The 14,329-nt window shown below is 42.5% G+C and overlaps 5 non-coding genes across 5 annotated transcripts; 2 read left to right on the forward strand and 3 right to left on the reverse strand.

Annotated features, from left to right (window-relative positions):
* The first annotated feature begins 1,216 nt into the window (after positions 1–1,216).
* TRNAA-CGC (transfer RNA alanine (anticodon CGC)) lies at positions 1,217–1,288 on the forward strand. Its single transcript has one exon. It is a non-coding gene; the product is annotated as a tRNA-Ala (tRNA).
* A 2,056-nt stretch (positions 1,289–3,344) lies between these two features.
* On the reverse strand, positions 3,345–3,416 carry TRNAA-AGC (transfer RNA alanine (anticodon AGC)). The gene has a single exon. It is a non-coding gene; the product is annotated as a tRNA-Ala (tRNA).
* Positions 3,417–7,348: 3,932 nt separating this feature from the next.
* On the reverse strand, positions 7,349–7,421 carry TRNAR-CCG (transfer RNA arginine (anticodon CCG)). Its single transcript has one exon. It is a non-coding gene; the product is annotated as a tRNA-Arg (tRNA).
* A 1,176-nt stretch (positions 7,422–8,597) lies between these two features.
* TRNAK-UUU (transfer RNA lysine (anticodon UUU)) lies at positions 8,598–8,670 on the forward strand. Its single transcript has one exon. It is a non-coding gene; the product is annotated as a tRNA-Lys (tRNA).
* A 5,157-nt stretch (positions 8,671–13,827) lies between these two features.
* On the reverse strand, positions 13,828–13,899 carry TRNAA-UGC (transfer RNA alanine (anticodon UGC)). The gene has a single exon. It is a non-coding gene; the product is annotated as a tRNA-Ala (tRNA).
* Between the last annotated feature and the right edge of the window lie 430 nt (positions 13,900–14,329).

Consider the following 14,329-nt stretch of genomic DNA (forward strand, 5'->3'; position numbering starts at 1 on the left):
CTTCTGAATTCACTTTCTCAAGAAAAGGGCTTAGAGGGCTAAGGTAGGAAGAATCAGAATTGCCTGCCTTCAATCATCCCTGCCTTCACCAATAAACATTTATGTCCAGTATTTTCAAGCCATTAAATGAAAAGCTTCCTGGATTACTTCTGTCAATATCATACAGCAGATCATGATAAAGAAGTATAGTATAAGGCTTTGGACTCATTATGGAGGTCTTCGGCCTTACACAAAGCTGAAAGCATCCCTGTGAGAAAAGAACTATTACCTCTGCTCTTTCCCGCGCAACCAATTCTGCTTTGTGTTCTGCAGGACTTCCTCGAATTTTCATGTTCTGAAGATTTCCAGGGCTCTTTTTTCAAGTTTCTATGTCTGTAGCAGGTTTTCCCATTGTGATAATGGGTTCTTTCAGGGAAAGCAGTTTGTTAGTTTTCTAGGTTCCCCAATCTTGTTTCCCTGCCCTGCATTTGTCCTTTCATTCTCTTGTTTTGCCGCCCTGCGTTTGAAAAATGTCACGGTTTTGTTGTTGTTGTTTGTTTGTTTTTGTTTTGTTTTTGGCCGCGCTGAGTGGCTTGCGGCTCCTAATTTCCCAACCAAGGACTGAACCCCGCGCGCTCGACAGCGAAAGCGTGGAGTCCTAACCACTGGGCAACCAAGGGAATTCCCAGGTCAGCTTTTTTTTTTTTTTTTAGTTGATGGACCTTTAAAGATTTCCTCCAACGCCCCGCCGCCCCGAAATCCTTTGTAGCCATAACCTTCAAGAGGTGGGGGGATGTGGAACCGGAAATGAAGACAATCTTAGAACACTTGGTGAGGTGTGAGCAAACAATGAGAGTCAGCTGGAAAAAAGATGTTGCCAGGACATCCGACCCAACCTGCTGTGCAGTTCATTTCGGCTGCCTCTGGACTGAAAAGCCATCTGAGCCAGTACTGCTGAAGATTTGTGTTGGAAATTCGTGAAGCTTCCTGGTAAAAGAAAGTAATTTTCACGTAGTTTCTTCTGAGTAGACTTTGGAGCAGGCTAACAGAAGTGGGAAAGTCCTAGAATCAGAAACTGTCAGTCGGACGATAACTTTAGTGACGCCTATAGACAATATCGAGTTTAGTAATTTCACAAGTGGTGGAATTTAACCCAGTGGATATTCTCCGTCAGAAAAGCCAATCTCAAAACAACAGTAATATTTTATAAATGATCCTCAAGCCCCTTTAGAGGTTAGGGGGTGTAGCTCAGTGGTAGAGCGCGTGCTTCGCATGTACGAGGCCCCGGGTTCAACCCCCGGCTCCTCCAGGTATGCATTTTACCTCATCCACCGCCCCTTTCATTTTTGTCATACATTTTGTCGCGTTTCCTCTACTCCCATTTAAAAAAATATTCTCTTCAATATTCAGGTTTCAGTTTGGAACTCCGAATGTGTCGCTCCTTCTCCCGGTAGCCTCCTCCAGAAGGCAGATTTCCACGTCATCACATCGGGGTCCCTGCACCTCCAATGCTTCTGGCTGTCAATCGCAGCTGGAAATGCTAGAAGAAGGGTGCAAAAGAGCAGAACCTGAAAAGTTCCTGGGGAATTTAGATCCAGATGGAAAGAGAAAACAGGTCACTCTAGCAAACTCTGGAGCCCAGTGAAACCGGTCAGTGGCTTTATTTTGGGAACTCTACAGTTCTGTTTCTGAGATGCACAAAGACGCATAAGGGAGGCATTTCGGAGGCTGAGCAAGAACGGCGAAACGAATTAAAATTTTATAACAGCATTCCCACCCCAACCCGATGCTCTTGGACAAATACTCAAACCTCAGCCATCACAGAGGTGCAAGGAACAGACGCTTTCCTCCTCCGACCAATATGAGTTTTAGATCATTGTGTCTTCTCTTTTACTTTTTCTCACGAGAGCGAAATCTGTATTTTCCTGAATGTCGGAATCAATTATATACCAACTCTCCCGTTCCTCCCCTGCTCTTCTCCCCTTCCCCGCCCCCCCCCCCCCCAAAAAGCCCGAATACGGACGGCTCAGTTGGCTCTGGAAAGTCGCTAAAATGGGCGCTTAGAGGGGAGACGACTTTTAAAAGTAACCTGGGAAATAATATAGGCAGCCTGAAGCGACCCACTAACACAGAGATAAAAGGTTTTAGACTAGAATGCAATGGTTCCCGAACCTGGGGAACCGTCGGATAACTTCATAAATATATGTATTCCCATTTCTACCTTATAGCTCCTGAGTGCACTCAGAATCACAGGATAGGGGGTGGGGGTGGGGATCTATATAATGGAAATGCCTCCCCAGATTTTGTTGATCATCCAGGTTTGAGAACTGCTAAGCAAGAAAGTGGAGTGCTGGGAAACAGCCGGGAGGAAGCGGTGAAACCGAATGAGAGGGGAGAGGAGGAGGGAAAGTGAAGGAAGAGGTGACTCAGTAGGCCATGAAAAAAGGGGGAGGGGGAATAAGAAGAGGTAGGTGGCTGCGGTTGGGGAGGAGGAACTAAAAGAGGAAAGGGCGAAAGAAGGCTTGGGACTAGGTCTTTCCGAGGCCCACTATTTGGTTGTCTCTGGAGGTAATTTGCAACCGTGTTGCCTTTGTCTCCTCTGTTCCCTCTAGGGATGCAGGAAACCAGAAGGTTCTCTTTCTCCGAAGGGAAGTGGGCTTAAAAGTGTTTGTGCCACAGGAAGGCGCAACCCTTTTTGCCCAAGACTGGCTTTGAGAGAGACTAGCTACTCTTACCAACAATGGAAATAACTTTCAACTATGGATTTTGGAAGCCTGTGAGTTTCATGAGAAGCATCTTTCCCATGGACAGTATCTTAAGCACTCCTTCACCAAGAAAACCCTGGGAACACAGTGCTCCGTGACTGGTGATTGGACCAAACTTTTGCTGCCCAGCCAAGGTTCTGCGTGTGGTGAAAGTGTAGGGGCAAGTGGGGAAAGGAAAATGAGAAGGAAAATTTCCTCTGGAGCTTGCAGTTTGTCCATTGACAAAAGCACAGCTGAGGGGGAAAGGGGGTGGGGAATGGGAGGGGGAGTAATCTAAAAGAATTTTGCCAAAGGTCCCCTTCCCCCCTTTCTCTTTCAATCTGTCTTTTTCTTCCCTGCTTCTTAATAATAATGAAAAAATGCAGCAAAGGAGAATGGACCACACATGGCATACTTGGTGCTCTGCTTTCAGGAGATTCTGAGCGAGCAGTTTCTGTACTTCACTTGGTTCCTGGCTTTATTGTACTGAAGTAGTCAGGTTGGGCGATCTAAGGAATGTCAAGGCCCATAGTTAAATGATTAATCAAAGAATACACAGGTTAAGGTCTACACAAAGGAAACCATGAAGGATCTCAGCCGTGAGGGAGTCAACAGAGCAGATGGAGGTGCCAGGGATTGAACCCAGGACCTCATACATGCTAAGCATGTGCTCTACCACTGAGCTACACCCCCTATGTGTACCTGGTTACACATTGTCCCATGTTATTTTGTTATCATTGTATGAAGGTGTTGGCAAGCTAAAGTCCATTATGTTCAGTTCCTCTGTTTCTCAAACCCCTGGGCTGACTCCTGTCTCACAGCTAGGGTGGGAAAAAGAGAAATGGATTCTAGACTGAAAAACCCTTAGATCTTCCCACAATCCTCCTCCTCATAAAGGACTGCTTTGGGCCAACTGCCTCTTGTGTCAGTTCCAGTCCACCATAAGGGAGAGTCCCAGAACTGAATCTTCTGTTAGGTCTTCAGATTCTCCCCTCTTTAGAAAGTCCTCCTCTGCCCACGAAGCTGCCAAAAAGATGCAAAAAGTAGTGCTGGGGATACAAAGACACCTTCTGTGAGTGTGGCCGAGGGAATGTACCAATAGAGCCAGGTATGAAGTTAAGACAAGAGGTGAATTAATTCACAATACATGGACCAGAACAAAGAGCAACAAGTATGTGTCTCAAGCAGTCTTGCACGCTTTTGCAAACCACCGCATTCAGCATCTGGGTTTGGGACATGGCAGTGGCTTTGTTACCGCGACGCTACAGCTCTGGTTTTGCAGACAATACAAAAGTGGTGGCGGACAGAGGAAAGAGGAGAAATGTGGGCGCTCCTGGTGTTACAGCATCTCTTTCAGATCAAATTATTTGTGCAAGGAGGAGAGAGCAAGGGAAGCTGCGTGCAACCTGCGAAACAAATTCGGTCTTTGTAAACCTTCCCTATGCCTGGACAAGTCTGCAAACTTCATCAATCCCCAAGGCGCAGAAAGTCGACACTTTCCACCTTTAGGCAAACATTGGTGCGACTGTTAAGCTAGTTAGATTTTTGGACAAATTCTAAACTTCTGGCATGGGAGGGAATGGGGAGGAGAGGACAGGTGCCCGGATGGATTATATTATCACTAGACTAGAAAGACGAGAGGCTGGGAAGTGGAATAAGCAGAGGAAGGCTTGGAGAAGGGAGAGTGACCTGGTTCTTGGAGGGGAAAAGGATGAAGCCAATGAAGGTGGAGAAAAGAGGCAGCAGAGGAAGAGGACAGAAGAGGAATAGTTTGGAGATGGGTCTCAATGGAGAGGCGCGGAGGTAGAGAGTGATCAAGCTGGGTATCTCTGCTACAGTTTCTGCAGGTTCTCAGGAAGAGAAGAAGGCTCCTTCCTAAGGTAAGTGATTCGAAAATGTGTGTCTCACAAAAAGATACGTCCCTTTTTACCCAAGATTTTGTGACTCTGAGAGTTCCTTGCTCCACTTTCTGTCATAGCAGACAGGCTGAGCATTTTCAAGGGCGCACCTGTTGTTGCGTATCCCTGGAGCAGTAGCCCTCGGTATTGGAGATTTTGGAAAGGTGACGTTATACGTAGCCCGATGCAGCGTTGAGTGTACAAACAAATTCCAACCGCGGTTTTGTGTTTGGGCATTTCAATTGGCATCAACTGACTTTTTAGCATGTTTGGCTTTAAAATACAAGGCAAAGAAGGGAAGGAAAAGGTTAAGCAGTGACTAAATGTTTTTTGTTTGAATAGATTCCCACTGAAACCGTGGTACTATGGGTGGGGTAGCTGAGTTGGACCTGCATCAGGCCCTTAGTCTGAGGACCCAGGATTCACGATCCGGCTCTGCTGTAGATTCCTTCACTTTTCCCATAACTTCATATGTATACATACATACATACACAAAAGGCTACTGAACCCAGCTTTTGTTTGGAGCACATTATGAGTCACATGCTTATTCTTTTGTTTTAGCCTCTGTTGAATGTTATTTTAAAATCTTCATAAAAAGTCAGACAGTGGCATAGGTCCTATAAGCCATCCTCCTGTTGAATGTGGGCGTTAACCGGTACAAGAGCCCTGTTAGAAATGCAGTCCCTCTCTGCAGCAAAACCTTTGCTCTAAATCCTTTTAAACACTCTCTTCTCCTGTATGTCTACAAGAGACATCATTTTTATTTTATAAAAAGTGTTTAACTTTAGAACAGTTGTAGATATAGGGACAAATGGAGAGGACATTACAGAGAGTTCTCCTATACCCTGCACTGAGTTTCCCCTGTTGCTAACATCTTACAGTAGAATGATACATTTGCCAAATTAATGAACTAAAATTGATACATTTTGAAAAATGGAATCCATAATCTATTCAGATTTCCTTAGTTTTGCCTTAGTTTTCTGTTCCAGGATATTGAACCAGAAATACTAGAGAGGATCTATTTTAATGATTTTTAAATTGGTGAAATTTATCTCAGTGGACTTTGCCTTGCCAACTTTTAGGTTTCTCAAAACCATCCAAAAATGGCACTGATATTTTATGGAGAATTTCTAGGGTAAGCTGATTTTTAGTGTTAAGCAGGTGTACCTTCCACATACAAGGTCTTGAGTAAAATCCCCTGTATCTCCATGTGTGTTCTTTACTCTGCAACCAAATCCTTCTTGCTCTTTTTCATTCATTTTCTCTTGATTTCCTCATATAACAAGAAAACCAATGATCCAGTGCATTGCCTTGGCAGCTGTTCCAGTTTTACTCCATAGACCTTGGTTCCACATAGGGTGGATGTTTTGGCAAAAGGAAGATGGGATGGGAGAGGAAAAAGGGGTGGGGGGGAGTCCATCTTAAATCTCCATCCAGAAATAGAGGCTCAGGGTATTCCCTGGCGGTCCAGTGGTTAAAGGACTCTGGGCTTTCAGTACCAAGGGTGCAGGTTCAATCCCTGGGTGGGGAATCTAAGATCCTGCAAGCCTCACCATGTGGCCAAAACAGAAAAAAAAAGGGGGGGGGGCAGTTAAGAAAAAGAGGCCTACCCCAACATTAAGGGGAAGTTCACCTTCAGTTCTACTTGTCAGTAACATTGAAAAGCAGAGCAGGGAGAAGAGATGGAAAGAAGAGGAAAAATTAAAAAAAAAAAACCTGATAGACATTTTTGTTGAGTCTCATAATTTTTGAGTCATGAAATAGAAAGCAGATAGAGGAACAGAGATGTTTCCCACTGAAATTCCCTACCCCTCTTCTTTAATTTCTTTCAGCAATGTTTTGTTTTCCGTGTATTAAGCCTTTGATCCCTTTAGTTAAATTTTTCCTAGGTATTTTTTTTTCAGATGTTATTGTAAACAGAATTGTTTTTTAAATTTCCTTTTCAGATTGTTAATTGCTAGTGTAGAGAAAAACAACTTATTTTTGTGTGTTGGTCTTATATCCTCTAATTTAGCTGAATGTGCCTGTGCTCCTGGACTTCTCTTTTTTGGAAGTTTTTTGGTTACTGATTCAATCTCTACCTGTTACAAGTTTGTTCAGATTTTCTAAGTCAGAAGCTATGCTGAATGTAGAAGGAGGATCCCCACCAGGAGTGGCCTGAATTTCTCAAATATTGGTGCCCTGTACTTATAATGAAGGCAAGTAGTAGAAAGGGTAGAGAATAATCCACTTATTAGCTTTAAATAAATTCTCAGGGAAAGTTGAATTCCTGAGCTGGATAGTTCAGTTAACAAGCATCAGACTCTCACTAGGAGGGTGCAGACTGCAAGTCCATATTCAGGGTTTAGTATCTCTCCAGCCCTCCAAACACCTATTCCTCTTAGATAGAAATTTTTGTAACCCAGTTTTCTCCAGAGAAACGTTTGCAGTTAGCTTTTCTTCCCCTTCCTATTCTTTTCTGGGCCACTGTCTACCAGTTCTAGAGAAGAATTCTGAGCCAGAAAATCCAGGGACATTATGGTATTGATAACTATACACACAGTACTTCGCTACTGGGTATCATCTGGTGAGTAGATACCAATGACAAAACGCAAGGTATCGGTAACTAGTGGGTATACTACTTTTGCTTTTTTAAGACTCTTGCCTAATTTCAGGTTTTCTTTTCAAGGTCAGCCTTTAGAAAGTCAAATAAAAAGAGAATACGTTTCTTGCCTAGCAAGAAGTGAGCGACCACGAAGGGACTCGAACCCTCAATCTTCTGATCCGGAATCAGACGCCTTGTCCATTAGGCCACGCGGCCCACTGATGAATACTTATCTTCAAATCTGAAAGCTCAAACGTGATGGGTTTCTGCTTTCAACTTTCTAACTTCAACTGGAAGATTTCATTAATAATATTCTTTCCCCAAAGGGAATAAAATTGCACCAAATTCCACACAACAACTACTTAAAATTAATAAACATTTAATAAACGGTGAGGCAATCAGAAATGACGCAGCCTTTGAAGGCTCTTTTGCCTAAGTCACTGATAACGATGATGCAAGTTTAATGGAGAAATATGAGCCAAGTCTTCAATGAAGGGGTGATGACAGCATAAGGAGAGGGAGCTTCAGAATTTGGTATGTTCTGACCTGTTGCGTCTCAAAGACATAATGGCACATCCTCCAGGGAGAGAAATCTGTAAGCTCAAACAGGAGCAGTGGAGGGTAAGACATAGGGCCTAGACTAAATGAATCTGGTGAGACCAAGGAAAGGCCTTCTGCTGTTACCTATGTTTTATTTAAATCCCTTTCCATCTCGAAATGAGTTCAATGAGAAGCATTAGACTGGATGATGGTTCTTTGTTGTCTTCCTGTTTGGGGAGGCTATTGGCTCCAATAGAAGCTGAAGAATAGAAATCCATGCCACGTTGGGCAGAATGTCCGGCCAGCATGAGCTGTTTCACGTGGTTCTTACCCTCCTTCCAGCAAGCTCCAAGACCCCCTTGCCAAAGCAATGCTTGGGGGCAGTTTCATCCACCAACAGAAAGGGTCCCATATGGAACACTTTCTTGCATCTTCAAATTCCTCCTCCTTCAACTCTCTTTCCCTCTGCCTACAAAGGTTGGAAGAAAGATGTTCAAGACAATGCAAAGGGATACCAACAGAAATTGTGTGTGTTGCCTGCAGAAATTTAGGTGAGGCACTTTGGAAAGAAATGAAACCCTCAGTGTCTAGCAAAGTAGTCTGAAACTTGGCAATGCTTTGCCTAGGAGACATGGCATCTCTGGCTCTGAAAACTTAGAGAAGGTAGTCAAAGAGGAGAAGAGGAAGGAAAATGCTTGTAACTATTATAATATCTCTCTCAAACAGAATCTTATTAGTAAAGAGGAAATTTTAAGAAATCTGACTTGGAAACTAACACATGAAAGGCAAAAAGACAAACTAGCCAAATGTGCAAAGATAGATTAGACTCTAAGGGAAAACCCAGGAATGTGGGCCTGGATAGCTCAGTCGGTAGAGCATCAGACTTTTAATCTGAGGGTCCAGGGTTCAAGTCCCTGTTCAGGCGTGTGTTTCTCTGTTTTATTGTGAGAAAATAACAGGAAGATTTCAGGTAAATAATAACCTGCTTTACACTGATTGAAACTTTGCCTATTGCTTTACAGGTGTGAAATGACCACGTGGTAAACTTACCAACCTTAAGGGACGGTCTTGGGAAGTTGTTTGGAATAGAGATTGCTGACCTGAAGATGTGCATTTTAAGAGAGTCCCTTTCATCAGTTAACTCGTAAAAAAAATACCAAGACTTCTGAACTCTAAAAACAAAGAAAAAAATCCTGAAACCAGCGATACACGATACCTTACCCTTATAGAAAAGCAATTCAAATGACAATGGCTATCTCATCAGAAACCAGAGAGGTCGGAAAGAGTGACACAACATTTTCCAAGTGCTTAAAGAACAGAACAGTCACTTTCCAGCGAAAGGGAACCACGTGCACATTCCCTAATGTAGGAATTTGATTAAACAATCAGCTTATTGTTACGCACACCCAAGGACTACTCTTCTGGGTTAGAGTTGAGACGGAGGAGGCGGGATCAAGCGCTAACCCGGAAGGGGTGAACCGGAAATGAAAGTGAGCCGGTTCCTGTCCGGCTGAAATGTAGTGGATTAGAGAAAGTTCCAACCTCAATGCTGAGATGAATCGTCATCTGTATGTTTGGTTTTTTAGAGATCCATCTTGTAATGGTCACCGCCAGGGCCATGTCCATCTCCATGCTCATCAACTTATGCAGATACATCTTGATACAAGGCTGTGGGTTTTTAGACAAAACAGGAATCACAGTCTCTATCGTCTGCTAAATAAGAATTGGTCCAGGAGATGTTGTCATCAAGATACCAGGACACTCTGGAAGCATAAAGCACTACAGAAATATATGGAGGACCTGAGTAAGGAGTACCAAACACTTGATCATTGTTTGCAGCATGTTTTTGTGAGTGAAGGGGGCCAAAGGTCCTTGAATCGAGGGCATGCTGAGCTGGCACCACTCACAGTCATTTACAAAGAAATCCAGGAGGCTAAACAAGCCATTGAAGAATTAGAATCAATGCGTAAAAGTAGGTAAAAGATGTCTGTGTGTACAAGTACAGGATTGATTTTCTAAGTTAAAGCTATATTGAACTTAGCCTTTTAAAAAGCCTACAAGTAATAAGCGCTACACTTGGAAAGGACAAGACTCTATACTCTGGGTGTTTGAAGTATTTCATCTACTAAAGAGCAACTACTAAGAGACTGAGGTCTTTGTGGTACTTGCCAAGAAGCTCTTAGGGTCTAGGAGACTGAATATTGATCTTTTCAGAAGCTTTAATTTATTGACTAGATCTTTATTGAGCACTGTCTTAGGTGCTACATAACAGAGATGCAAAAATACAATTCCTACCCCATCAAAGGGCTTATATGATATGGGTATTATTTCATCACCCCAAAAAAGAAACCCTGTACCTTTCAGCCATCTTATCCCAATCCCCCCATCCCTATCAGCCCTAGACAACCACTAATATACTTTCTGTCTCTGTACTGTTACTTATTTCAGGCATTTTATATAAATGGAATCATGCAATATGTTTAAAAAAAAAACAACAGCAAACAACAATGACAACAAAAAACAGAGCTGTCAATTCAGAATACTATATCCAGAGAAAATATCCTTCAAGAATGAAGGGGAAATGAAGATATTCTCAGAAAAAGGAAAACTAAGATAATTTGCTGTCAGTGAATGACCTTAAAAGAATGACAATAATAAGTTCTCTGAACAGAAAGGAAATGATGAAAGAAGGAATCTTGGATATCAGGAAGCAAGTAAAAAAAAAAAGGTATATTAGAAAAACACTCAAAAAACAAAAACAAAACAAATCAAACAAAACAAAACAACAGACAAAAACATGGTAACTACAATAAACTTTCTTTGTCTTGAGCTTTCTAAATTATGTTTGAAAGTTGAAGCAAAAATATAACACTGTCTGATGTGGTTCTAAATGTATGTGAAAGAAATAGTTATGACAATTATATTACAAATGAGGAAGAGTAAAGTGACAAAAAGGGAGGTAAGTCTGCTACATTTCACTTTAACTGGTAAAATGGTGACACCAGTACACTCTGATAAATTAAATATCTATAATAGAATTCTTAGAGTAACCACTAACAAAACAAAACAAAACAAAAACACAACACCTAGGGACTTCCTTGTGGTGCAGTGGTTAAAAATCTGCCTGCCAACACAGGGAACACAAGTTTGATCCCTGGTCCAGGAAGATCCCACATGCCACAGAGCAACTAAGTTGGCGAGCCACAACTACTGAGCCCACGCACCACAGCTACTGAAGCCCGCATGCCTAGAGCCTGTGCTCTGCACAAGAGAAGCCACTGCAATGAGAAGCCTGCACACTGCAACAAAGAGTAGCCCCCTCTTGCCACAACTAGAGCAAGCCCTCTCTCAGCAACGAAGACCCATTGCAGCCAATAAATACATAAATAAACCTTTAAAAAATAAACAAAACTATACAAAGCTATACAATAAAAATATTATAAATAAATGAATATGGAATTCTAAAATATGTACAAGTGGTCCATAAAAAGACAAGAAAAAGAGAACAGAAAAATAAAAATAACAGAGAGCAAGCAGAAAACAGACTCCCCCCCTTCAAAAAAAGACAGACTTAAGCCCTACATACTAATAATTACATTAAATGTAAATAGTCTAAGGGCACCAATTAAATCCATAGGGTAGATTAGAAAATATGACCAAACTATATACCGCCTGTCTACAAAAAATTCACTTCAAATATAACCTTGTAAATATACAGCAGTTTGAAATTAAGAGGATTAAAAAAAAGGGTATGTCATGCAAACATTAATCAAAAGAAAGCAGGAGTAGTTGTATTAATATCAGATAAAGTACATTTCATAATGAAGAAAATTAACAGAGACAGAGAAGAACATCACACAATGATAAAAGTGCCCATCCACCAAGAAGGGTACAGCACTCCAAAATACGTATACACCAAACAACAGAGCTGCAAAATATGTGAAGGGAAACAAACAAACAAACAACAACAACAAAACCCCTGATAGAACTGAAAGGAAAAATAGGCAAATTCACAATTATAGAGACTTCAACATCTCTCTCAGAAAAATTGATGGAACAACTAAGCAGAAAATGATCAAGGATACAGAAAAACTCAAAAATGCCATCAGCCACCCGAATGCAATCAACAGAGAACAGTTCACCCTATATGAGCAGAGTACAGATTCTTTTCAAATCCATCAGACCATATTCCAAGATAGAACATATCCTGGGTCATAAAATAAACCTCAACTAATCTAATAGAATTGAATGATACAGTGTGTCCTCTGACCACAGTGGAAATTAGTCACAGAAAGATATTCAAACACTTGGAAAGTAAACAGCATAGTTCTAAATAACCCATGGAACAAAGAGAAATCTCAATGGAGATTTAAAAATAAATAGAATGAAATAAAAATGAAAACACAATGTATCAAAAGTTCTGATAGACTAAAACAGCACTAAAAATTTCTGATGCATATTAAAACAGCACTGAGAAGGAAATTGATAGCACTCAATGCATATAAGAAAAGAAAAAAGTCTCAAATTAGTCATTTAAGTTTTCACTGAGAGAGCCAAGGGGAAAAAAGAGCAAAAGAAACCTAAGGCAAGCAGAAGGAAAAAAACTAATAAAAACAATACCCTTGTCAACGCCTGGGCCAGCACAGTGGTCGGGAAATTAGGCTGTTGTAGCTCTGGTTCTGACATGCGCAAAGAACAAGCTGGGAACGAGAACAGACAGCAGGATGCTGCATCGATTCTTGCCCCTCTTAGTATATACGGAATCCTTTTCTGAATGAAAGAACACCAGGGAGGAAGTTCAGCCGCTGGGTTCGATGTGCAAAATGAACTCGCCGGTTGCCAGATTATTTCTGGAGATCCCACTGTCCCCGTGGAAAGTGCAGACGCTTCCCACCTTCAGCCAAAATTTGTTGCGACAGTCAACTCAAGTACTAGCTTTGGAGGAAATCCTAAATTCTCTCTGAAGGCGAAACCTGGTTTAAAAGCTTCCCCCGATGATTCTGAAACAGCCAGGTTTGGCAGTTCTCGGCCTTAGAGACTCCAAGACGAGTGAGCTGAGATGCTTGGGAAAGTCAACACCAGAAGGGCAATGGGTCAAGCGCCAAGACGAGTGGGTCAAGACCAGTTGGTCAAGGGGAAAGAACAAGAGCAGAATGAAGGGAATGATAACAAAAGGCAGTCTGAGACATGTGGAGTCTGCGGCTCCAGCGGCCACAGGAAGCTGGAGGAGGGAAAAAGCGGACGAGTGCTTAGGCTGACATCAGTTTGGGATGGGCTGAGAGGCGGTTAGCTACGCGTCTCTGCTGTGCTTCGTCTGCGTACGTGGGAAACAAGCAGGCCCATTCCGGGTAAAAGAAGTGAGCTGAGGGCGCCTTCCCGCAGGAAGATCCCCTTCGTTTTGCCTGACGGTCGCGGTTTTCAGAGCGCCTCGCTGCTCTTTCCGTCGTTGGAGCACTTGGGATAATGTGTGCGGTTGAGTTTCTGTTTTCGGTGTATGCAGGTGGTATTGGTGGTTTCCGACCACGCGGCAGGGAGGCCAGTGTCCCGATCCCCACGTGCTAGTGGTAGGAGAAGCGTTCAAGGTAGAAACAGGATCCGCCTGCGTCTTTAGACTTCATCACTTGAGGGATAGGTAAGAGTGAGTGGGGGGTTTTTTGTTTTTGTTTCTTTGTTTTTGTTTTTAATATGCTGAACTTGGAATGCAAGACATGGAAAATAAGAAAGGTAAGGCAGTAACGAAGTAGTTTTAATTTGAAATGGTTTTCAGAGGCTGAACTCTATAGATAGTTCGGTGTGCAGGTTGTCAGGACTTCAATCTCAGGGCCAGGAGTTCGAGACTCCGTTTCCTGTTGGAATCCGGTTCTTTCTCCTACTTCCCTTTTTGTCTTTCTTCTGCTGTTGGAGTCATCTCGGTGAGGTCGAGGCTCACAGCAAGAGATGAGGGATTTCACCGGAATCCACTGGGTTATGATTTTTCTTTCTATAGGTACAGGACTATAACGGAAACAAAGTTTAGGAGAACAAAATCTGTATTCCTTGAGGAAAAGGTTTGAGCAATATTCCATCAGAAAAACAGAAAGGCTGGAGGTGCCGGGGATCGAACCCGGGGCCTCATACATGCAAAGCATGCGCTCTCCCACTGAGCTACACCCCCTCCCTTGTGGCTATTCTACTAATGCTTCTCTGGGAACAAATTTCCTGAGACTCTGGCTCCTTGGGCATCTTGGCAGCAGCGTTTAATGCTAAGAGACTTTAGTCAGGAGACCCTCAGGAACCAAAAAAGGATACAGGTGCTTTAGAGTATAGAACTTGAAGTGGAAGGCAAAAGGTTGGAAACGTGCCAAATAACCACAAGAGGTTTCCACCATGGCTTTAAAACAGTTGGGATCTCCTTCTATTATGCTTGGTAAGAGATCAAACCAAGTCCCAGTTTTTGGACCTTTTGATACCCTCCAGATATGTTTTAATCTGAGACACAAGGCCACTGAAATTCAGGTTCTTTCCTGACTAAAACGCTTCATGATATTTGTTGTTCACTCATCAGAATATTAAGGACAAGATTTGATGGAAGAAAGCCACAGGCA

Source organism: Hippopotamus amphibius, chromosome 11, assembly GCF_030028045.1.
Source record: "Hippopotamus amphibius kiboko isolate mHipAmp2 chromosome 11, mHipAmp2.hap2, whole genome shotgun sequence".
Classification (NCBI taxonomy): Eukaryota; Metazoa; Chordata; class Mammalia; order Artiodactyla; family Hippopotamidae; genus Hippopotamus; species Hippopotamus amphibius.